Raw genomic sequence first — 26,014 nt, 5'->3', positions numbered from 1 at the left:
GGGTCGGGCGATTTCTCAGTGTTCCCGACTCTCTGGGCTTTTGCTCTGGGTGGAATCCTAAGTTTGGTTCTCTGTTGGGCTGCCTAAAACTTTTGAATCCCTCAGGGTTTGGTTCAGTAAGTTGTTAGGGAATGTGCCTGGTGCTTTCTTAGGTGTTGTGCTATTGAACTTGGCTGTGGTTAGGGTCCCCGTGTGGGGGGCTTCTCTGAAAGAGGAACCCGCTGGTTTCCAAAAGCTCTCTCTTTACTTCTGATCTCAGAATGTGGTTCTCAGCAAGTCAGGGGCTGTTTCTGGAGAGTCCCGAGGAGGCTAAGATGCCTCTGCAGATAATGGCAGAGTTTTGGGTTAACTGATATCCACACACACAGGTGGAATGTGTAGCGAGTTTGTATGTGCATGTGAGAATTATAGAGTGAAGTTTCTTGGGAAAATCCTGTTAAGAATTTTGTTCACAGGATTTTGGTTTTGGAGGATGTTTCTCCTGGTCTGGGAACCAGAACAGATGAGTGTAATTGTGGCGCTTTTTATCTAGGCCTTAAAGACTCTCAGATGAGAAGTTTCGCCAACGATTTCCCAGACTTTTCCTATTTTAACCACTGAGGAGTATTCACTTAGGAGTGTCATATCAGATTTGAGAAATTAGCTGAGAATATAATTACGTGTCTGAGGTAGAATTGCGTTTCTGCCATTCATAAAACCATTTCTAGGACTGAAATATCTGTATCATTTCCTGATTACCATATAATCACTAACACATAGCAGGGATTCCTTCTCAAGCCGTAAATTAGCATGATTACATATTACACATTCTAACATGCCTAATAGCTTTTTCCCCCCTTGGTCTTTATACATTTGTCTAATAGATGGTCGGATTAATTGAATTTTCACAAAACTTAGCATAATGACACACTCTGCCTGCCTGTGGCGCAGAGTGTGTCAGTTATTTTAAATTTGTGTCTGGTGATAGCCAATTAAACGCAGATTTCTGGTTGCCATTTGTGGTGCAGTTAATTAATACCTAATGATTTGGTTTTAATGATGGGCAAGAGCAAAGTTCACCCACTGTTCCTTTATGTTGACAGTGTACCTGGTGTGCCAGAAACCTGTTAGGACTGCAGCACTCTGTGGACAGAGGCTCTTCTGAGTGACGTTGGGATTCCCCAGCTCTGGTTGATAGATGTCACTGTCTAACATGGGGAATGCTCCCCGGGAGCTGTCTTGCTGGGGACCATGACAGCTCACCACCATTGTACTGCAGTTTATGTTCTTCTGTTACAGAGTCTGAAATAAAACCCCTAAGCCACGCTAGCGTTCAGTTTTCACATGTTTTATTATATGTAATTCAAGAAGGATTTTGACTTTACCCCCAAACCATATGAGTTTCACATCATTTACTGCGCATCCTGGGGTATTACCACAGAGGGGATTGCGGTTAGCAGTGACACCTGGGGTCGAGGGTGTGTTACTAAGTTGGCAATGCTGTTAGTAATGGCTTTTAACTAGAAACAAATGTCAGGTTTCAGGAATAGTGCCCTTCCACGCATTTAGAGACTGTTTGGACATGGAAAATCCATGCTGCCTGGAGAAATCATGTGGTATTTTGTACCTCAAAGACAAAAAAAAAAAATGACAAAAAGCTTTACTCTCTGTAGATAGTGTTGCCCCTTCAGTTTGCCAGGCAAAGGGAATACATAATTGTAAATCATGGCTTGTTAGGAGGAAGTGAGCTTTTGGATGAACTGATACTATCATCTGCATAGGATTGGGAAGATTGAGAAGTCATAATGTTATTGTGCTAGATTTGTATAGTTACAAAGGTTCAGTTATTTTGGTGTTACATAATTTACAGTAGGTATCATATGATATCTCAGTGTGAGGCTTACCTAAGGACTAAGTGAAAGTGTACTAAGTTTCTTTTGAGTCCTCTTCACAGGCTACTTTGTATAGGGTGAGTTCAGTAAACCCACATTTAGAATGTTGGGTGGAAAGTGTGTGTGTGTGTGTGTGTGTGTGTGTGTGTGTGTGTGTGTGTGTGTTTGAAAACCTGTGAATCCACCCAGCTGTGTGTTCTCTGTTAACAGTGCCATTCAGAAACTACCAGGCAAAGCAACACAGACAAGTGGAAAACATCTAGAGAGAATTAGAGCTGTTTTGTCCTGGTCAAGCTGCTTATGTACTTCCTGGCTAGATTTTAGAGAGAGTGAAGGTGAGAGGTTCCTTATCTGACACCAGGAGCTGCCCTCGGGGTGGGACAGTTCTGTGCGGGCTTGAGCCATGGTGTCCATCTGGGGAAGGAATATAGCAACGTCATTTTGTGATATCATACCCAGGGGGACAGTTTCCAGAGCTGACAGACGCTCTCAGCTGTAATGCTGTTTCCTACAAGTTGCTCAGTAGAACAGGAACTCCACAGGCAACAGATTCGCCTCAGGGTTGAGCTAATAGAAAGGCTTCCCGATTTCCCTCTCTCTCCTTCTATCTACTATGAACTCTTCAGTAGTGTCTATATTAAAAAAACAAAAGACATAATAGAATAGACACTTTGAGACAGAAATTGCTAGTGTGTTTAGAAGACAACATGGAATTTCATAGGTTGTTCGCTTGGTAGTTGAAGTTTGAATAAATTACACACTCATGACAATTGTTTGAATTCTTCTCAGTCTTTGTTATTTATTTATTTATTTTTATTTATTTTTCTTTCTCGCCTGAATGAACTGAGACATGTAGTAAGGAATTTATGTTCAGCTGGAAAGCAGACTAATTGACTTTTCAATTAATTTTCTGTTATTGAAACAAGTTATTGTTTGCTATGCTGTGCTTTTTGTTTTCAAAGCATTGTGGCTGTTTGAGGCAGAAACCGATTTCCAAAAAGGACTAGCAGTACAGATGCCGAGTAACATCTACAGTTGAATCGTACAGATTTGTCTAACATATTTTTATAAGCCAATATAAGTCTGTGTGTTATATGATAGAGAATGAAGATATCTTTATATATGGGAATTATAAACAGGCTTATCAAATATTTGTGATAAATGATACTTACTCTTCCTAATGCCCTCCAATCACTGTTTAATAAAGTGTGCTGACCTTACAATGTTATGAAAACAAAACAAAATGCTGCAGGGATTTTCCAGTGAGCATTAAAGAAAATTATTCTCAATAAAAGCTGTATTAGGGAAGTAGAACTAGGAACAGATTTTGCTCGATGGCTGGTATTTCATAAATACACATGTAAATTTAATTTCCCAAGTATTTGTAACTGCTTTTTTTTTTTAAAGCTGTATAAATCTTGCTGTCAAATATCTATAGTAGATTCAACCTCCTTCTGTTGAGGAGAAAAACTGTATGTGTATTTATTTATGTTTATATAAAAATATGAAACCAAGATAGGTCATTTGGGAAAACAGTTCTTCAGAATATCAGTGTTTTAAAAGTACATTTAAATACTTGAGTAGAGTGTTTTACTAGCACTAGGGGATAGTTCGCATCATTTTGGGGAGATCTATAAACCCTCTGAATTTAGGGGTGGTTTTTACCACATGTCTTAATGCATTATCAAAGACTGGGAAGGTCAGATAACCCCAAGGATCAAACACCAAGCTGTGCCTCCCCAGGCCTGTGTATTTATAGCAAATGAGAGGAGAGGATGTGCTTGGGGCAGGTTGCTGCCCTTGTCAAATAGAATCCATCCATTTTTCAGGAAATCTCCCTTGTTTCCCTATTACTCATATTCTTCCTGTTGGCTTAAACAACATGTTTTAAAGTCCGGTTTTCCATTTCAGTGACAATTTATATGCTGACCATATATCCAGAGATATTCAGCTGCTCTAAGTATTTAGTAATGCTTAGGTTCTTGTAGTTTGTTTAAAATAAGCTTAAACGATAAGAAAAAAAACAAAAACAAAAACAAAACACCCCATCTCTGTGTAGAGCTCTTATTGAATAAATGATTAGCCCTATATAAATGCACAATATTTCTGGATGTGGTATGTATACAGTAACATTTCTTACAAGTCTAAGCAGTTACAAAAAAGTGCAGCATGTTGTAGTTTTTATAAGAAAGCAAAAGACAATTTTTAGTGTTTTTTTTTTTTTTTAAATATCTTTAGGCCTTGTGGATAGTTTTCAAGTTACATATAAATGCTTTAAATCGGCATGAATGTATTAACTCTGTTCGTATATTAGCATAAACTTGAAGTGAAAATTAAAGTAATATTGTGATAGAACAAGACTTACCTGGCTACCCCATCCTGCTCAAATGTCACTTTATGATACATGCAGAGATGCTTAGTGACACGTCACGCTCAAAGGTAAAGTTGGATGACTTGAGAACTGGTCAAGTGGAGGAGTCTCACAGAGTTGAGGGGCTGCTCTCGTTGACATAGTGTGGTGTTTCCATGTTGCTTGTGTGGGCTATTAATGCACCTGAGACAAACCTATTTCTTTTTTTTTTTTTTTTTTTTTTTCGAGACAGGGTTTCTCTGTGTAGCTTTGCGCTTTCTGGAGCTCACTTGTACCCAGCTGCCTCGACTCACAAAGATCCGCCTGCTCTGCTCCGAGTGCTGGGATTAAAGGCGTGCGCCACCACGCCCGGCCAAACCTATTTCTAAAGGCTTACTTTCTTGATTTTTATCACTAAGTGAACTGTATGTGTTCAAGTAGATTAAAAAAAAAAAATAGATGAAGTTGACAGGCATAGTTGGGTCGCCTAGTCTCCATTTATGTCAGATTCAATTGTTGGAAAACAATTTCCCCCCAATACTGACCAGCCATCTATGTACTAAAGACAGACATATAAGTTGTATTTTGTTTGTTGGGCTTTTAGAAGGAAAAGTAAGATATTTTCCCTATGGAAAATAGTTTCCTAGGAATCTGTTTCTTAACTTTGACTCACCCTATTGGACTTAGGATAATTTATGATTTTATAACAATCAATAAAATACCAAGATGAATTTCTTCCCTGTCAGGGGTGTCCTAGCTCTTCTTCACTCAGGTTTCCTGTATATACCCTTATGAAGATCTGCAAAGTCAGCCTCAGGCAAACACTGGGACCATGGCTGGGTCTCAGTGCATGCATATACAGTTACTGTTCATCATCACATTGACTATCCATCTCTTGACATATTGGGATTCAAAAGGTGCCTTGGATTGAATACGCTGGATGACAGGCAGCTGAGATCGTAAGACTGTGCATGCAAGTGCTCTTTTTGTTCCTGATTGGCTCCTTATCTCTCCTGTGAGGATACAGGTGGTTACCTGTGTTGCATCTCTTAGTTTACAGCTTTCTATGAAAAACAACAACAACAACAAAGTTTTGTTATTGGACATCTGCCCTAACATTTTGGGAACTGTTAAGAGGAGTTCAGAGTGGTGTGCAGTTCAGGAGCTGGTGGATAGATTGTGTAGATAACAGCGAATGGAGAGAACCTATAGGAGAAAATTGTTTCTTTGCCTTTTATCCTCCTGTAGTAGGAGACATGAGCTAAATAGAGCATATATATATATATATACATATATATATATATATATGCATATCCGATCATGGTGTTAGAGTCTAGGTTGTAGGTATACTTAGGAGTCCAGAGCATGGATGAGAGGTACTAAAGATGTGAGGCCCTCAGAAGTCCTGTTTCTGTAACCACATCTCTCATCTGGAAACTGCCCATAAAGCAATGGAAGCTGTTGAACTGAGAGGCTAATTAAAACCATGCAGTCACAACTATCACTCATTGACTGCATCTTTGGGAGACGCAGCTTCAATTTTTTGTGTGTATTAATAGAGCAAGTGATCATTAATTGTTAAGTGGTAAGTGACAGAGACATTCCCAGATGTGTATATGGTGGCAATTATTGATGTAGGCTGTATTTGAAAAGAAAAAAATGTCCTTCTGATTTTTCCCCTTAACATCACTAGTTTGGTGAGACGTGTATCTGTAGAGAACAGCATAAGGAACCATATGCTTCCAAGAAGCCATTGCCTTCTCATATTTCCCCCAGATTGACTTTTGGTCTTCTGAGAAAGGTTGCTGAAATTCCAGAAACTTTTTTCTCCCAATTATTATTGGACTGAATTTATCCCATGTAATTTATATCGCAGCAAGAAGTAAAATTCTCTGTGTTGTAAATACTTGAATTACACAAGAGTCTCAAAGAGTTAATGAATCCCTGGTGCTGTTTTATAAAGATCCATTACCACATCACCTCACCTCATTCTGAGTACTTGACTTTAGCATTCAGGAATGCTGTGTTCACCTTTGCTCTTTTATTCATGGAATTTGAGCATCCCAGTAGTGTTAATTTATTTCATGATGAAATTTGGTTTTAATAACTGAAGAGGAATAGTTTCCCCCATGTCTCTGAGAAGCAAGAAGTTTTGGGGAGGGGTATTGAGGTACTTTTCTCTTACCTGTCTTGTTTTTAATGTCACATCAGTTCTTGGTTAGACTGCAGGTAAAAGAGCCTGTGACCTTTGGGCTGGGGTAAATGGCAAGGTCCTTCACTGTCTACTTGGCCCTGGAGCCACCATGGGTGATGAGGGGATTCCCCAAATCAGCTGTTGCTGTATTTTCTGTCCCCACAGGGAATAAACTCCGTGAAGAGCATGCTAGCCATTCCTAAAGAGGAAATAGATGGTTAGTTTGTTCCATTTGACATTTGACTTCATCAAATTTGTCATTAGACTTCATCCTCGGGGGAGGACTGTGCAATTAGGACCCTTTGGTGTCCTCTGAGGTCAGGTGGTTCAGGTCAGAGTAGATGTGCCCATTGTCCCGTGGCAGCACTGAGCTTACCCAGGAGACACCTCTGCTCGGGGACTTCTTTCCTCTCTTGTCTTCCTCCCATCACAGGGGTTGATCACATCTTGTCCTTGGGAACACCAGGGCTTTCACGGGAGCAGGTGGTATGTTTACATGGTTGTCTAGTCATCACTGTAATCTGTCTCTAGAAGATTTTCACCCCCCTAACCAATTCTGTTAGCACCCCCCCCCCACTTTCCTTCTCTGTCTCCAGAAGCCACCGCTCTGCTTTCTGTCTTTATGGCTATGGCTATTCAGCATATATGCAATAGAACAGACAGCGCCTGTCCCTTTGTGACTGGCTTATTTCCACTGAGTGTTATGCCTTCACCATTCATATGTACTGGAGCAGTATCAGAGCCTTCTGTCTTTACACTGAATAGTATTCATTTTATGTTGTACAACACAGTTTTTACCCGTTGTTCACCCATTTGTGACATACCAGTGACTTCTGTCGGTGCCTATTGTGGATAATGCTGCTGTAACACGAGCAGAGAAATACCTGCTTGAGCTCTCGCTCTCCACTTTGGGGAATTTGTCTCCCTGGATGGAATTTCCAAATCTTAGGCTTAGTCTATGCCTTTTTTCATAGCATCTGCATACTTTATACCCCTACCAACAGAAAACTCAAGCTCCAGCCTCTTCACACCCTCCCCAGCTAATATCATCTGTGTGGCTTTGATAACAGCCATCCTAGTGGGTATCAAGGGATGGTGAATGTTGTTTATTTTGTTTTCTGTACAAAGTTATTATGTCTATTATTGCCATTAATAGGAAACAGGTTCTTAGAAAATAGGTGTTAATCTATTAATAGCTCTAATTTGTGCAGCTCTTAGAGGCCTGATTCTGAAACCACCAAATAATGAAGTTAGAAGAGACAACAGCTTATTTAAAACAAAGGGATACTTAAAGAATACAGTTAAGAAATACTTTTTAATGCTTATCATCAAATTTTGCATGTCAGCTTATACTCCTATCAATTTAGCCCAGAGAGATGCCTTATCATATGCACAACACTATCGGAATCTTTCAATTGATTTAATTTAGTCATTAAAATTGCCACTTTTTTTCTTAATGGTTTCCTTGTGTATATTCCTATATTGCTCAAAGCCCCATCCATTGACTGCTGAGCTAGAGTCTGAGTCATTCTGAAGATTCTGCTGTTAACCCAGGCTCTTTCTTTCTCAGTCTCTCTGGATACACAAACTGACTGCAGCCATGGACACTCTGTCCCACTCCCATCCCAGTGAAAAATCAGCCTCACCTTGCTCATCTTACTCCAAGAGCATGTCCATCCAGTCTCACTGCTCCATGGACAGGTGTGGGTTTATTTCCTCTGTCTTCTGCCTATGTCTCTATTCTCTCCCCATTTCTGCCTAGGAGGATTATGTTCCTCTTTCAAGAGGTAACCCAAATACCACTGCTTCCCTGATGTTTCTAGAAATGGCTCCTGCGAGAAATGCTCACAGAAGCCTTTGGACACAGAATGCCACTTTACAGCCCACTTTGTGCTAGTTACAAGAGCTCCTGCATCATGTCATGTTCTTTAACATTTGCATATTCTCAAGCTTTTCTTTGGGCATGTCTTTCCCTGAGCAGGCAACAGTATTCTGATGGGCAGGTATTTGCTGTGCTTACGGCTCATTCACAAGTGAAAAATGCCTTAGTCTAAGGAGTGAGAGGAACCTTGCTACTGGCCCCTTCTAAGTGTACTGTGTGATTTGGAGCCGCTGACTCTGTCAGTCTAATACATAAAATTGGAAAGTAGAGCTAAGATGCTTTCTGAGGTCCATTCTAGTGCTTATCTCAGTAATAAGCCAAACTCGCTAACCACCTCTGCTCCTTTCTCTTTCTTTTTTTTTTTCTCATGCAAATATTCTAAGGGGAACGAGTATGGGAAAACAATGGTAGGAGTTTTAGACAACCCAAGAAAGGAAGGAGAGAGCTGGAAGAAAGGGGTGTGGATGTGTCTGTCTTCCTTTATTCAAATCCTGGGAGCTCCATTTCCTTTTTGTGTTACTTTATTAATATGACTCAAACACTAAATGAGTGATATTCGTCGCCATCATCTTTACAGAAAGCAAAAATCACCACACCTGCCAACCTGCCTTTGAAACCACAAAGCGTGACTAATGGATTAACACACAACTGTAAGCTTTTAAAACAAAAAACTTCAGTTATTTGTGTAATGAGACGAAACAAATATTCATACTGTCCTACCTGGAATTTTTTTCTAACAGTATAACTGTACCATAGTTTTAGGTTCTGATAACCAGTGCTGTTGACAAAATTTGTGGTGCCAACACAGAGTCTGAACGCTTGGTCTCCAGTGAGTCTGGGTTTGGTGGGGCTAGGGACAGGCTTCCTACTATGAGGCAGGGGTTGAGTCCTTCTTTCTCTGTTTATCGTTATAATGGCATGGACAGGACGGTGATGTTGCTAGTCCTTTATGGGTAAAGGGACAATGCAGAAAGAAGGTGTCAAGAGGAAGATAATTTGATGGGACTTCTCAAACTGCTGCACCAAGAGTCATGACTGGCTTTGCAGTACGGGACATGCTGTGTGGGGCTTAACTGGGCAAGGTCCATTTTCTTCCCCTTTGTTGTTTGTAGGCTCAGCTTCCTCCGGGCTTTTCCACTGCAAAAATAATATTCAATGATGCTTATAAATAATGGCTCTTCAATCTATATCTCAAGCCTGGAACTTTCCTTTAGAATCTAGCTTTATACATCAAGCTACATATGAGATAACCTGAAATCCAACACACAATGTATGGTAAACATATCAAAGAGAGCCTGTCTTCTGCCAGCCATCTATGCATCTATTTACTAGCAATGAAACTATGATCTCCACTATTACACCACTGTTGCTGTTGCTGTCCTCAGTGGTTCATTGATGAGCATTTATTGTGTATATATATGCTGTATATGAGATACAGCAGTGGGAAGTGATAAAAAAAATCACTTAGCCCCTCTGCATTTTGTAGAATTATTTTATTTTTAAATTTCCAACAAAACCCTCTCTTTGTGACATGAATAATTGGCCAAGTATTATAATTCAATATATATCTGATAGTTATATGATAATATATTAAACAGTATATTAACTAACTATATATGTGATATATATATATATAGGCTTGGTGATTCTCAGATTCTTCTTCTTCTTTTTATTTTTTGGTTTTTCGAGACAGGGTTTCTCTGTGTAGCTTTGGCACCTTTCCTAGAACTCGCTCTGTAGACCAGGCTGGCCTTGAACTTACAGAGATCCTCCTGCTTCTGCCTCCCCAGGGCTGGGATTAAAGGTGTGCGCCACCACCATCCAGCTCTCAGATTCTTCTTGATTCCCAAATTCCATTGTCTCTATGATAGATCTCCTTCTTACTCTTGCAATAACAACTTCTTGCTGTGGAATAATCCTTCTGTACACTGTGTGAGTATATGCTGCTATGATTGGTTTAATAAACAAGCAGACTGGCCAATAGCTGAACAAGATAAAGTTAGACAGGAAAGCCAAACTGAGAATGGAGAGATGGCAAAGGGTGGAGTCAGAGGAGTCGCAGCTAGAGAACATGTCAGACACACAAAATGGGATAGAGGTGAAAGCCACAAGCCTCGAGGAAGCACATAGATGAATAGAAATGGATTAAGTTGTAAGAGCTAGTTAGTAAAAAGCCAGAACTATCGGTCAAACATTTGGAATTAATATAAGTTATTTGGGTCTTGGCAGTTGGGACAGGAAATGTCAGTTTACAACTTCTTATCTTTGTTTGAGGAATCTCCTCTTCTAAAAATAGTCTTTATACTGGTATTAGAATGACATTTCTAAACAGAAATGATTAAACTATTGAAGGTTCTTAAGCTGCCATCAGAATAAAATATTCTTAATAATAGCACAGAATGTCTTTCATCATTTCCCTTAAGCGCTTAAATTCAAAGGAAATTAGATCAAGTTTCACTTTATGTGTGTGGGTGTTTTGCTTGTGTGTATATGTCCCTGCAACATGTGCATGTAATGCTGGCAAAGGCCAGAAGAGGGCATCGGATACTCTGGAGCTGGAGTTGTGAGCTGCCATGTTTGTGCTCTGAGTCCAATCAGGGTCCTTTGGAAGAACAGTGAATGTTTCCATCTCTCTCCAGCCTCGTGTCCCAAGTATTTTTATCTGGTTCCTTTTCCTGCCTAGTACCTGCTGCCACACTAATAGCATTGTTGTATATGTGTCGGTAGCTCTGGGGCACCATAGTTTTGTGCATGTTCCTTTCAGATGTTTCTCTGTATACCTTTTGCACTGTTGCTACCCAGTTGTATAATCCTGACTACGTTCTTCCTTGGTAAATGGTTAAACAAAACATTATAGCCAGAGAATAGATTATTCCGAATTCCTTAAAAATCTTGTAAAGGGGGACTGGTGAGGTGGCTCAGTAGGCTCTTGATGATCATGTCTGTCAACCTGAGCTTAATACCTGAAACCCATGTAAATGTGGAAGTACAGACAGATGCCACAAAGTGGTACTCTGATCTCCATATCATGCTGTTTTGCCTCCATGTCCACTCATTTGTCTGTCTGTCTGTCTGTCCGTCCATCCATCCATCATCCATCCATCCATCCATCCATCCTTGTAGAAGACAATACGATAAGCATACATTTATAGGAGATTGTCTAGTACTCTGTGATTGATTATCTTTCTATCATCTCTCCTGTATCTATCTGTCCCATCTCTATATTTGTCAGTCAAAAGAGAAAAAGGAGCCCAGAACTTCATATAGCAAAATGTTAACAGTATTTTCCCTCTAGTGTTCATATTACAGATGTTTGGATTTTTCTTCATTTTGTTTATTTGTACTTTGTACTGTTTCTGTAAGGACTAGTTATCAGTTTTGTGACAAGGAAAAATAGTGTTATCTCTAACAAATACTGACTGTGGGAAGAGCTGTCTTATTTTGTTCCTCTAGAATATTTCCTTTAACACAGAGTATGCATTGTGAGGATAGGCTAGCTGCTGTAATCAATGGAACCTTAAGTATTAACATCTCAAATGAAATAGTTTATTTCCACCCTATGAATGGACCAGTCCTGGGATGTTCTAGTCTCTCCTCTCCTCTGTGACCAATGCTAACACCTGAGTCACAGCTGAATCCCACCATAAGCAAATTGGTTTAAAACAGTAAAGTTCCAGTTTGTAATTGTCATTTTCAAGAATAGAGCTAGTTTCTGAATGTACACAAATTCATTTTCTGTTGCTTCATTGTAGTGGAGAGCCCAGGAGCCATGAGCATATCATCAAATACATCTGTTTATTATGGATATATAGCATAGAAACTACATTTCTTCCTTGTGCTCAATTTATCATTTTATGGGTGAGTTTTGGACGAAGTAGTCAGGGTTTCAAGTGCACCATGCCTGTTTTCATTTGCATTAGCATTGCAAACGTAGAGGGTCAGCCCATATGCCCTGCCTTTCATTGGCATGTGAGGAGGCCTTTCCTAGCTCCGTGCTTAGCAAATCATTTTGATATAGGGACTGTGGAGAAATGCTCTCAAGCTTTATCACTCCTGATTTAATTGAGTTTCATGATGCACTTTTGTTTTCCTTAGGAGGATAAATTAAAAATGGCTGATAAAACTGCCTGTAAAAGCAAAATTGTTGGGTTAAACCTGCCCAGTATATTAAACATATTGATGAGTTATCTGTCCACTGTTTTTAATCACTTTTATTAACTCTGCTGTAGTTTTATTTCTAGTAACTCACTAAATAACAGTCATTAAATACTCAGTAATATTTCTCTTTAAAATACTATCAAAAAGTCCATGAAAATGATTAAGGTGCCAATATCATCCACTTACTTCCTGTTAGCAAGAATTGTTGGTGATTTTTTGATTAGTTGGGTACTTGGTTGTGCTTTTGTGTGTGTGTGTGTGTGTGTGTGTGTGTGTGTGTGTGTGAGCTTGTAACCAAGGAGAAAAAGAAGATAATTAACAACAGGTAGTTAGAGACAATGACTGGTTTTGAAGCTGTGTAAAATAATTAGTCTTTTATTCATCTACATCATACATGTCCCAATTATACATGTTTTAAAAAATCTTTTTATTAAATCCTGAGAAGATGAAGAAAGTAATTATGTGTTGCATGTATAATATAAATAACAGTGATTTGATTGTTATTCTTTTTGGTCTTGTCTTTGTTGTGGGCCTTTGGTTTTGTGGGCTTTTGAGTTATTCTGACCACCCTCCTCCCAAAAAGTACCTTAAAAGAATTTTCTTGCTATAAGTTCAAGAAAATGGAATAAAAATTACCGTTAACTTAATTCTTGTCCTTTCCTCATCAATTTATGTGGTCATCAAATCTTATTTCTTTCCCCTAATATTAAGGCATCACTACCTGTGAGGAAAATTATAGGTGCTTTCTGAATATATTATATAGATAAATAATGAGAGTCATGAGATCTTTAAATAATTATATGTAACTAATAGGAAGTAAGAAGTAAGGAGCTTATTAACTTACTTAATCATTACATATTGGGCATTTATTATTGATATGTCAATACTGGTGTCTGGAATAACAATGAAGAGATTAGACATGCTCATTATTAACTAATAGTATAGAAATGTAAAACATTTACACAAAATAATGACAGGATATCTCATTACAATTGTTCTGTGCCTTATAGGGGAAAATGTAGGATGCCATGGGAACAGACAGTAGAAGAATTATGATAAATAGTCTCCATGGTTGGTTCTGCCAGATTTAGAATCACCTGGGAGACACTCCTCTGGGTGTGTGTCTTTAGTGAATTTTAAATGAGGAGTTATGTAGGCAATACCATCTCATGAGCTTGGAAGGAGTCCAACTGAGTGGCAGCATATAGCTGCTTCATGGTCCTATTGCCATGACACCTTACCATGAGCTACGACTATTTCTCTTCTTAAACCAAAAGTCAGTATAAGTCTTTTTTCACTTAAGTTGTTTCTGTTGGGTACCTTGTCAAAGCGATGACAATGGTAACTAATACAAAGAAGTGGTACCCAGAAGTAGGGATGTTGCTGTACAAACCCCTCTATGCATCATAGTCCTTTGGGACTGGCTTGTGGGAGAGAGTTAGAGGAGACAGGAGCATATTAGAGAATCCTAGAGTTCTGAAATTGGAGGTTAAGGGAACATTCTTGTGGGAGTTTGGGAGACTAAAGTGCTAATAGAAATGCACAAAGTCCTGGCTCATGATGTTTTAGAGGAGGCATGGACTCTATAGGGAACTGGGCTAGAAACCACTGATATTAAATTCTGGTAAAGAATCTAGTTCCATCCTGCCTGTGCCCTATGATCTTAAGTGAAGCCGAGTTCAAAAGTAAGGTACTTAATTTATTTCACGGAGGAAATTACAAGAGAGCATAGTGTTCAAGCTGTCGGCATGACTTTGAATTTTATTTTAATTACCTCTGTGTATGTGTCTCTGTATGGGTATATATGCGCACATGTGCAGGTGTTCACAGAAGGCAGAGGCATCAGATCTCCTGGAGCTGGAGTTACAAGCAGTTTGGAGCTACTTGACATGGTCCTGAGGAACCTGATTTGAGTCCCCTGCCTGAACAGTCTGTACTCTTAGCCTCTGAGCCATCTGTCTAGCCCCAGGGTGTGGCATGATTACTATTGACCGATCTTATCCAGTTTACAACGATAGAGAGCAGGCAGTAGAACAGAAGGGCTATGAGAAAAATGGGCACTTGTTCAAAGAAAGGTCTACAAGCGAATTTAAATGTATGGTCAAAGTGGATGGTGCAAGTTAAACACTGTAACTCTTAGAGTTTAGCATCATTAGAGGGAAACCTGGGCTCCACATGGGACCACATCCATGGGAGGCTCCAGTGTAGCTACAGTTTTCCTGGTCCTGCCTGGCCCACCGTCAGGACAAATCTCTCTCACCCTCCAGTCCCTCAGCTGTTCAGACCCAACCAAGTAAACACACAGAGACTTATATTGCTTACAAACTGTATGGCCGTGGCAGGCTTCTTGTTATCTAGTTCTTCTATCTTAGATTAACCCATTTCTGTAAATCTATACCTTGCCACATGGCTCGTGGCTTAACAGGTATCTTACATGTTGCTACTCATGGCGGCAGCTGGCAGCATCTCCTGACTCAGCCTTCCTGTTCCCAGAATTCTCTTCTCTGCTTGTCTTACCTATACTTCCTGCCTGGCTACTGGCCAATCAGCATTTTATTTATACAGAGCGATATCCACAGCACTCCAGCTTGTAAAATGAAAGTTCATTGGAAAGGAGATAGAGATAGAGATAGAGATAGAGATAGAGATAGATAGATAGATAGAGAGAGAGAGAGAGATAGATAGAGAGATAGATAGATAGAGAGATAGAGAGAGAACTGAGAACAAATGTGAAGGGGTTCCTTGATTAACACCAATCACTGAAGGAAGTAGTTTCCTTGGTTTGGCTGCTGCCACCAAGGCACATGGAGACTATTACAGCCCTGGTGTTAGGGGTTCAGACTACATCCTGAGCTGGCAGCAGAACTTGGCAGTGTAATCTATTTTGCAGCGGTTTTCCATGCATGCAAAATGTGACAGGTTCATAGAGGCTCACAGCCTGGTTCCAGAAAGCTTTGGGACTGAGAAATGTACCACAGGGTGGAACTGCTTCTAAAGAGGTCCTGAAAGGCTGTGGCATGAAGCTTTCAATGTGAAGTCCAAGTTGCAGTGGAGACTCCAGGATGCTGGAGATGCTAATACTATCTAGCATCTGATGAGGATAGCTGTAGGCATGGAGTGGAATCAGCCTGAGGGAGAGAGGTTGTATGTGCTAGAGAAGTGGACTAGGGATAGATACTTAATCCTATGGGAACATAGATAACACCAACGTATGCCCAAATGCTGGAAATGGAGTTGTAGGATTTGGTATTTGCCCTGATCTCGATTTGTTTTTTTTCTCTGCCCCCTTTCCCCCATTTTGAAATGGGAGTGTATATTCTATTCCAGTGCACACTGGAAGAATGTGATCTGATGTTTAAAAATTACAGGGGCTAACAATTAAGAAATTATCTTAAATCTCAGGAGAGACTGAAGTTTGAGCTTTTGTGCAATGATAGAACTGATAAGGATGGGGACTCTAACGGATGAGCTGAAGGAATTTTGTGCAGAGGGTTGGCCTTGAGCCTTTGCGGACCAAGCATGGGATGCTATGAGTTAAGTGATGTATTTGGATGTTAAGCTGAGGGTTGAGCTTGTGATGATTAATCTTCATTATCAACGTGACTGGATTTGGAGATCTACCCATATGTGCATCTTTGAGAGTGTTTCCAGAGAAATTTAACTGAGGAGGCCTGTAGGCAGTACTATCTCAGAGGCAGGGGAGCCGGACTGGATAAAAAGAAAAGATAACAAGAGGAAGCCTGTTGAGTACCAGCATTCCTTTCTGTTTCCTGAGTGTGGCTGTATAGCAATCAGCTGCCCATTGTTCCCACTGCTATGTCTTCCCACCATGGTGGATTATATCCATCCCTAAACCACAAGACAAAAGTACATCTTTCTTCTTTCAAATTGCTTCTGTGAGGTATTTCGCGGTGGCACCGAGTGAAGTAACTGATACAGTGGTCCATCTTGTTCTAAGGGATATAAGAGAGTCTCCTTGGAAATGGTGCATTTCTAGCCAGTTAGTGGTGCTGCACGCCTTTAATCTTAGCACTCAGGAGGCAGAGGCAGGTGGATCTCTGTGAGTTTGAGGCCAGCCTGGTCTACAGAGTGAGATCCAGGACAGCCAGGTCTACACAGAGAAAATAAACAAACAAAACCCAGAAAACCAAACCAAGCAAACAAAAAGGAAAATGCTGCATTTCTGACAGGGTAAGGGGTTAGTTTTATGTGGCTGTGTTATTCATTGAGCAGTGCTGTTTACCATGTGAGAAAAGCCACGAGGTACAACAAAGCCCCTTATTAAGGAAAGATGTGCTTAGGCCCATGGCAATGGTTGTGCAAGGAGAGAGAGGAAGAAGAAAAAGGGGGAGGAGTCTGTGACCTGCTTTTTATGGACTCTCCTGTACATGTGCATATGGGCTTATGTAGCTACACCACACATGCGCATAGATTACATGATCACACTGTGTGAAAATTACGTGACCACGCAGCTCGTGGATTATGTAGGACGTGAGGCCCTGGGATGACTAAGCCTCTTGCTTGGCTACTGGACAGTGTATGTGTGGTCATGTAGCTGGGGGAGTGGTCAGTGGCTAGGAATTCCAACATAAGGGAGAGAAGAAAGGAAGTGTGGAGGAGAGTTTAGTTCTGAAGCAGAGGTGAGGAATATAGAGAAGATGCAGCAATGTAAATAATATGAGAGAAACAATGCTCATCTTTTTAAGATTGTGGACTTTGTCCCCAGACCATATAGAGTTTCTAAGCACAGGTATTAAAGAGTTTCCATATACAAACATCACTACTGTTATGTGGATAGTGCACTGAAAGGGACTTGAAATACATGGTGGGTGTCAAGGTAGAGTTCCATGCAAGACTGTAAGTAGGCATGGACTAGGGTGGAGAATGGAGTGAAGAGAAGAGATGGACTTGAGAGTGTTTTGGAAGCATCTGTGAGGCTCAGCTCTGAAGGGGGAGTACTACCAGACAGAAGTAAGGGATTGCATGGTAGGTAATGGGATCCAGAAGAGAAGGCAAGTTCCGTGTGGTGTTGGTATATCCAAATAGAAATAGGAAGTAAGCCCTCGGATGTATGGAGAAGGAGATGGAATAGATGTATAGATCGGGTTGTGACTCTGGCATATTAGAGCATGGATGTGATGTTTTTTGGGCTCCAAAGAATAGATAAGATTGCTTAGTGAAGGAGCATCCAACTTGAAGAAAAGGGTTAGAGAATAAAATATACCCAAGAGTGATCTTTAAAACTGGGGTGTGGGCATAAAACAGAGTGACATGAAAGGGCAACTAGAAGGGAGACAGGGAAGTCTGGAAACAGTTTAGGGTAGGAGTGGTCAGGTGATCAGAGTCCCTAGAACATTCTTTCTGGATGATTAAGAAAGGACATCCCAAGCTGGCATTTTGTGGAATGCTGCAGACACCTTACATTGAAAAGTGAACACTGCAGTTAGCAGCAGGGAAGATTTCTAAGACAGTTTTGGCCAAGCACCAAGGGTGGATCCCAGACAGGAATGTGTGAAAGTACTCCGAATAATTAAGATTGAGACAGCCATAGTTTATTTATTTAAACCTAGCAGCAAGACAAGACACTTTTTAAAGGAGGCTTTTTTTTCCAGAGAGAAAAGGATAGCCATGGAATAGTTATACACAAGAGATTTGATGGATAGTCTGCATAAAGTAATGTTTTTGCAAAGTCACCATTAAGTTTTATGGAGTGCCATTAAAATGTTGCTGAAGGTCACACACACACAACACACACACACACACACACACACACACACACACACACACACACTTTCCCTTAAGCTGACTTGACAACCACTGTCTCTAGAGCTGGTACCCAGCTCCTATGAGAGTATGATACAGTGTCACATGAACACCTGTGAAGTGACACCTATCAATCTAATTTAAAAGAATATTTGAGTCAAACAGTTCTCGAACCATGTCTTAGGTGGACATAGGAACTAATCTGTATCTGAAACTACAACTTAGCATTTTAATGAGTAATGGATTTTGACCAAATTCAAAATGCAAAGTTATTCTGACAGTAACTGAGTGCCTTTTCCTGCCCATCTGTATGCAGCCTTTTATTGCCTAGGAAGAGGCTGGATCACTGTAATGATAGCTATTATTTATATAAGGAGTTTGAGCCACCACGGAGGAATGATTGTGAATCCCGTGCTTTGTTCATTTGTTAGTAAACAAATGAAACAACAATCGTGTTTCTGTAGAAGATTTTTTTTTGGCTTTGTTTGTTTCTAGATTGTGTTTTCCTAATTTTAATACAGTGCAATGAAGCCAGGGCTTATATTTTTGAAAACTAGATATTATAAATTAAAGGAAAAGGAAAAAACAATAAAAAGAAAATCTTGAAAAATTAAGAACAAATGCTCTGCGAAGTCTCACATCAGCCAGGGGCTTCTCAGTCTGGTGGAGCGCGGGGAATCATTGACTGGATTATTGGGCCAGAAGTTGTGAATTTGGGGCAGACTAGTGGTTTGTACATGAAGATTTGCTGATTCCCAAGATGTAGTCCTAGAGATAATATTTCATGTGAACTTTCATGGCCTAGATTCCTAGAGACAATAATCATTTGGTCCACAGTTTGTCCCAAGAATCTCTAGTATGGAAAGTAGTTAACTAAGAAAGTACTTAGGTTTGGGGGCCCTCGGACTCTGTGTTTCTAAATAATAAAGCTGAAGATTCTCTGGAAAAGTATCAGAAAATAGGTAAACAATGCAGACCTGGAATTTACTGAGTTTGTATTGTAGTGTAACTTTTTTTTTTTTTAAATAGTCTACCATGCTTATTCCTTAACATCAATCTTGCAAGATATATCCAATTTTAACTCAAGATTCAGAAAGATTTATGGAGTTTTAAAGGTCATGTCTTAGCTACCCGGAGGCAGAACCTTTATTTGCGTTTAGGTCGTTTGGTCTGCTGTTAGAACCATGGGGGTTTTCAGAACAAGATGCTGATAGAATTCCAGTCCCACCCTCCGGGAGGGGATGTTCCCTTGCCTCTCCGTTGTGGTGTATCCACTGCCAAAGGCCGAATTTCTTACTGCTCTGTAAAGAATGTATGTACATGTAGCTGGACAGTGGTGCTGCACACCTATAATCTCAGCACACAGGAGGCAGAGGTAGCTGGAGTTCTGTGAGTTCAAGTCCAGCCTGGTCTACAGAGCTAGTTCTAGGACAGCCAGGGCTACACAAAGAAACCTTTTCTCAAAACACCAAAAAAAGCCAACCAACCAAACAAACAAAAAACCAACCAAACAAAAAAAAACCTACCCCAAACAAACAAACAAAAAAGTGGGTAGCTGAGTAGGGAACCACTCTATGTACACTGAACATGCTAAAGTCAGATGTAGTTGGACAAACTTGTATTTTTAAAAGTCTACAATAAGCATGCTGTTATTGTGGCCAGACTCATGCATCTCTCATAGATCTATGCTAACAGGTTTGTTGCCTAAAATGAAACAACTCATTCTACACATAAAGTAAGGAAAAACAGATGTGGTAGAGGCCCAGTAGGGCAAAGCCTGCAGTCTAGAGTGGATTTTACACATTGCTTAAGTATCAGGCTTTGGCATCTACATCTCCCACTGTTGCTTGTGACCTTGGGAAGACTGTTATTTTAAGCTTTACTTTTAGTTTTATGTTTGTAAAATGAGAATAATCGGGCTGCTTTAGGGATGAGTATATGCCTGTTGAGATAATACATGTAGTGGACCCAGGTCATAGGAAAGTGTCCTGTCAATGTTAATTGGGAGTGGCAGGAGGGATCATGGAACAGGGCTGTATGTAGAAGAATGCAGAAAAGGGCACTGCCTCCTCAATTGCTGGGCTCCATGTTGTCTTTGGATCAGGGCATTCTCAGAATGAGTACACCAGAGGTCCCTTAGCATACCATCTTAAGGCTTGCAGCCCTGTACCAACCCGGTGTCCATCAAGGTTGCAGATTCCTGGGTTGCCTCCAGATCTATCACTTTCTAGGGGTTTGCAATGCTCACTGAAGTTTGAGAGGTACCGCTTTAATAGACACGTTTCCTCTGTGTAGATCACAGCTGGAGAAGATACTTCATCAGAGAAGAGTGTTTGAGCTTTTGCCCAGGCTTAGTGGGGATCAGCAGTGCGCTTCATGCTGCCTATGCAGCTGGAGTTCTTTCTGCAGAATACAGTGCATCATAGTGCTAGCAGCAGTAGGTGAGTGGAGGGAACAGGGAGGGAGAGAGAGCAGGAGGGATAGATAGGTGTTGGATAGATAGATAATAGACAGACAGATGGACAGACAGATAGATAGGATGGTAGGTATGCACATAGATATATAGGTATCCTAGACTAGACAAGTTAAATATAGAATATTCTTTGTGAAACACTCCATAATGATCATCCTCAGAAGAGAAGCTGATGCCCTAGGAGAAATCAAGATACTGGGAAGGGGCTAAGGAAGTATGGACTGATCCCATGGGGAGAACAGAGGAGACCAGTATGATCCTCATACTGAATCCTGAGTTCAGGCTGTGATAGATTGGGACAGGTACCCTTATACAGAGGGATGGAAATGGCCTCCTTTCAAGAATGACTTTTAAAGTATTCATCCAGAGCACACAGGGAAAACCCATTCTGTCAGACTTTGCTTCCCCAGTGGGAGGACAAGGGTGCTGGTTCAAACATTTGAGGACTTAGGATGTGGGGAAGAGTTCCCATTTTGCTGCGTGGTTAGAGGAACTAGGACTAGAGCAGGATTTTGATTTCGGATATCTTGAGTAAGATGAAAAGCAACCTTTTGTAAGTACATTAGGTGGAAAGAGGACATGGTGATACTGTCTTCTCCCTCCTAATGATGGGGAGTTCTTCAGTGGATTTTCTCCCTATCTGTAATCTCCATGAACCCTGATGAGAGCCCAGAGTTGGGCATTATTACATCTACTTTAAAGATGAATTTACTTGAGACATAAAGCTAAGTGAGTACTAGTGAGCCCATGTTTCAGGACACTGTAAGGCTTGTTAGAAACTACCCCTACATAGTAAATGAAGTTTCCCTCCAGGGTTCTCAAAAAAAAAAAAAAAAAAAAAAAAAAAAAAAAAAAAAAAAAAAAAAAAAAAAAGGAAGAAAAAGAAAAAGAAATGGAACTTAGTATGCATGCAGTAAAACTGATATTGTTTAAATCTTGCTCTCCTTTACCCCCCAAAATGATTATTCATGACCCATGGCTCCTGTTTCTGCTATGATTGGATAGTGTTTTGTGGGTTATGGAGAAACACAAAGAATTTCTTTGATTTTTGTTTTTTGATACAGGACCTCACAATGTAGCCTTGGTTGGCCTGGAACTTACTATGTACACTAGGCTGGCTTCAAGTTCACAGTGATCCACCTGCTTCCACCTCCTGAGGGCTGGGTTTAAGGTATATGCCACCATGCCCCAGCAAGAATTTCTTTGTAAAAATAATATTCTTTGAAAGTTCTGTACATTTATAGAACATATTCTCGTCCTCTCAGTCCCCTTAGTGCCACCCATCTCTGTCCTAAGTACATATACTTCCATTTTTATTTGTTATTGATAACCACCAGAGTCTAATACATGCTGCCTACATGGCAATGGATGTGGAATGTGGGAGGAGCCTCCGAGGCCTCATCCTAGGCAGAGGAGCTATTGGTAGTAGGTGGTTACTGAGGGAGACAGGGTAGCTCTTCTTTGGGGACCTGGTGAAGAATCTCTACCCTGCCCAGGAGAAAGGACATAGGTATGTTTGACCAGAGTGTAACCCTATGTCAAGAGATGCTTGGACAAGGGAGATGGTATCTATGCTGGGAACCACAGGGAAATCTTAAGCTGAATGTTGGTTTGAGATGATATTTTGAGGATACACGGAGGATGTCTTATTTTATGCTTCCAGAGTGTGGTCATTTGAATGTAATTGACCTTCATAAGCTCATAGGGAGTGGCACTATTAGGATGTGTGGCCTTGCTGGAGTGGGTGTGGCCTTGTTGGAGGAAGTATGTCACTATGGGGGTGGGCTTCGAGGTCTCACATATGATCAAGCCATGCCCAGTGTTTCAGAAAACTTTCTGTGGCCTCTGGAATCAAGATGTAGCTCCTCTATTCTCAGCTCTTTCTCTAGCATCATGTCTACCTGTATGCCATCATGTCCCCGCATGATGATAATAGACTAAACCTTTGAAACTCTAAACCTCTGAAACTGTAAGCCACCCAATTAAACATTTTCCTTTATAAGAGTTGTCATGGTCCTGGTGTCTTTTCACAGCAATAGAAACCCTAACAAGAAACAGAATATAGTTAGAACTATTTGCAGAATTGTGTTGCATATATTCGTTGTTAGTTGAAAAAACAAGGAGAACAGAGAATCTTCATAGCAAATAAACATTTGCGTCTTATTTGGATAGTTTCTGTACTAATATAAGCTCAATTGGAGATAATAAAACCCTCACCAATTGGGGGAAAGTTTATTTTTGATTTCTTTTTGGATGAAAAACCTTATATAAACCATTTTTCTTGGAAGAAATATAATTTCTGTTTTAGTAGAAGAAAATTGAATACTGTTCTGACTTAAATTCTATTACTGGAAGCATGTCTTTGTTCTAGTATGAGGTGAGATTTTTTTTGTTTTTTTTTTTTCTGTCTACTGTTGGAGTCTGTAGATACACAGTCATGGTTGATATTATTTGGTCATCATTTATTACTTTAAATTCATGCCTCTGGTCTCATCAGCAATTATGTTCACATTATTTATTATATTTAACAGAGACCACCCATTAAAACAATTGCCATCTTGAAGTATATTATAAATTTATCTGAGATACTTTTGCTCCTAGGATTATATATTGGAAAGTAATTAAAATTTTTGTTCTTATTGTAATGTTATTATGATGATGATTTAGGATTTCCCCAAACAGTTTATTTAATTTGGTCTTTTGTTTCATTTATGTGTTTCTTTATTTGCAGGGTAGGATGTTTTAGTAGTTATACTCAATAGGAACACAATATCACTGTTGTTGATTTCAGAAATCCTTTTACAATACCATGTTAATCTGTTGGACTCTCAGATATTCCTCAGCAGATCAAAAGAATTTCTTGGCCATTCCCAGATGTCTGACTGACTTCTATTTGTCCTAAGGAAGGTAATTAGATTCCTCAGCTCACTCATGTCTGATCTTGGCCTTGAATGGATTAGTCCCTATGCTGCTTAAGTTTGGTTAAGTTGGCAGAAATCAGTCACTGGGTGGATGGGAGCCCTAGTCAAGGGATTGCCTCCATCAGACCTGTGGGCATGTCTATAGGGTTTTAGTTGATTAATTATTGATGTGGAAGGATCCAGACAACTGTGAGTGGTGCCACCTCTGAGCAGGAGGGCCTGGGCTGTATAAGAAAGGCAGCTAAGCAAGTCTGGGAAAGAATGCCAGTACAGTATTCCTTCACGGACTTGCGTGTCAGTTCTGGTCTCCAGGCTTGTGCCTCATGTTCCTGCCTTGGATTCTCTTGATGAGTTGTAACCTTGAAGATGTAATAAACCCTTTCATCCCCAACTTGCTCATGGTTTTGTCAACTCAACAGAAACCAAACTAGGACAGTTCCCAATAGAACCCTGGGACAAGTGGGCTAGCAGGCTGCATCCATTTCTAAATCTTTATTGTTATGTTTTAGCAAGCACTGACTTAAGTAGTTCTTACAGAGTTCATTCTGTGTACTTTGTAGTGGATAATATTTTACAGAAATATGGATCCTTCCTTTTCAAACTCTGATGGTTTTTCTGATTCTGGTGTTGTTCATCTCAGTTGGAACTATGATACTTTGTAGGCATTCATGAACAAAGAAAATGAACCTCCAGCTAATAATCAAAACAGCCTGCATACATTCACTGTGACATTGATTTTCATTGATAGTTTTATAGCAGAAGACTTTATATAAAGTCATTAATTAAATGATGTGCTTTGACCTTTTCGATCCAATGTCCTGTGGATGTCCACAGTTTTATATCCTCAGCAAGATGTTAAAGTCATCAAAAAGTACAATAGCATTGTTCTCAACCTCTATATTTACAGTCATTTGTTGAATAAATAAGCTTTGGGAACTGTCCCAAACACCGTGCTGGCTGCTGCAGATATAATGCTTGCTCACATGTTACAGTCTGTCAGCCTAACTGTTTCTCTTGAAGGCCATCTCCCCATCCCATAATAGTTTCTTAGATTAAAAGGTAAAGTGTCATTTTGAGGTTTAACCTGAGTTCTGGTCTTTTTTCCTGACCACACAATAGGACTTGGGGAAAAAGAAGGAACAGCAAAAGCTGACTTTAGCAGAGTAAAGTAGTTTCCATTCTTGGCCATGGGTTAGAATTTTGATATATGAAATTATAGAGTTAAGTTGGGAAGTGAGTGGACGAAGCAGGTAGTTTGTGAGCACACTGAGGATTCCCAAATTGTCTTGAGCATCCACTGTCTAGGAACTTTAAACAGAATGTAAACACCATTCTTCATGAATTCTAAATTGAAAACAACAGCATACTGGTTGGTAATGAGCAGTGAACTGAAAATGAGCTGTCTTTAATAAAGAGAGCATTTATTTCAACTTTCAGTGCCTGCTAATTTGCATGAGCTTCCATACTTCCTATACTTACTTTGGTCAATGACTAGGTCCTATTCAGACTCTAAATGTCTGAGTGCTTCCCAGGAACTATACACTGAGAGGAGCTCAGTGGTGAGTTAAGAACTCATTTATGGGTCTAGAGAGATGGTTCAGAGGTTAAGAGCACTGGCTGCTCTTCCAGGGGATCCAGGTTCAACTCCCAGCACCCACATGGTAGCTCACAACTTTCTATATCCCTGGTTCCAGGGGATCTGATGCCCTCACACAGACATACATGTAGGCAAAACACCAATGCACATAACATAAAAATAAATAAATTATTAAAATAGAACTCCATATATCCTTTATTTTCTTTGACTTCATAGGCCTTGAACTCATGATCATCCTTCATTAGCCTCTCCAATGCTGGAATTATAGGCATGCCATACCAGGCCTGGCCTTCTATAAACTTTGTGACAGGTGTTGATGGACCTTCCCATGTGACCTGATATATAGGATAAGTACTCTTAGTCTTTTTGTCACCATCACTGGGTTGGAATAGATGTCTGAATATTAGAAGTACACAGAGGTTAGATTGGGAGCATATCAAGAACTTGTTATTAGGATATGAGTAGAGTTCAAAGGGAATTCTTTGGGTCTGTCTTCCCCCATCGTTTTTCTCCTTTTCTTCTCCTGACCAAGTTGGTTTCGTTATTGATGCAACTGTCTTTCACTGGGTCTTCCTCCTTCGTCTGTGGTCGAGTAAGGGAGGGCGTGTGTTCACAGGGATGACTTGACTAGCTCTTGCTCACATGCACACATTCGGCCCTCTTGTCTTATCACCTACTGTGTGGTGTCCATGCATGCTTCCCATAGTGCTGCTGTCAGAGTGGTTTGTGAAGGGACCGTTGGCCTGCTCCATAAACCTAGGATAAACTGGGTTGGAAAAGTAAGTGTTCCACAGTGTTTATAGCT

At 40.2% G+C, this 26,014-nt stretch overlaps 1 protein-coding gene across 4 annotated transcripts in view; it reads left to right on the top strand.

Annotated features, from left to right (window-relative positions):
- Nrg1 (neuregulin 1) overlaps window positions 1-26,014 on the top strand; it is a 1,050,531-nt gene that overhangs the window by 1,518 nt on the left and 1,022,999 nt on the right. The window lies entirely within an intron of this gene.

The sequence above is a fragment of the Peromyscus leucopus genome, chromosome 17 (genome assembly GCF_004664715.2).
Source record: "Peromyscus leucopus breed LL Stock chromosome 17, UCI_PerLeu_2.1, whole genome shotgun sequence".
NCBI classification, from domain to species: domain Eukaryota; kingdom Metazoa; phylum Chordata; class Mammalia; order Rodentia; family Cricetidae; genus Peromyscus; species Peromyscus leucopus.
This window is presented reverse-complemented; position numbering and strand designations above follow the sequence as displayed.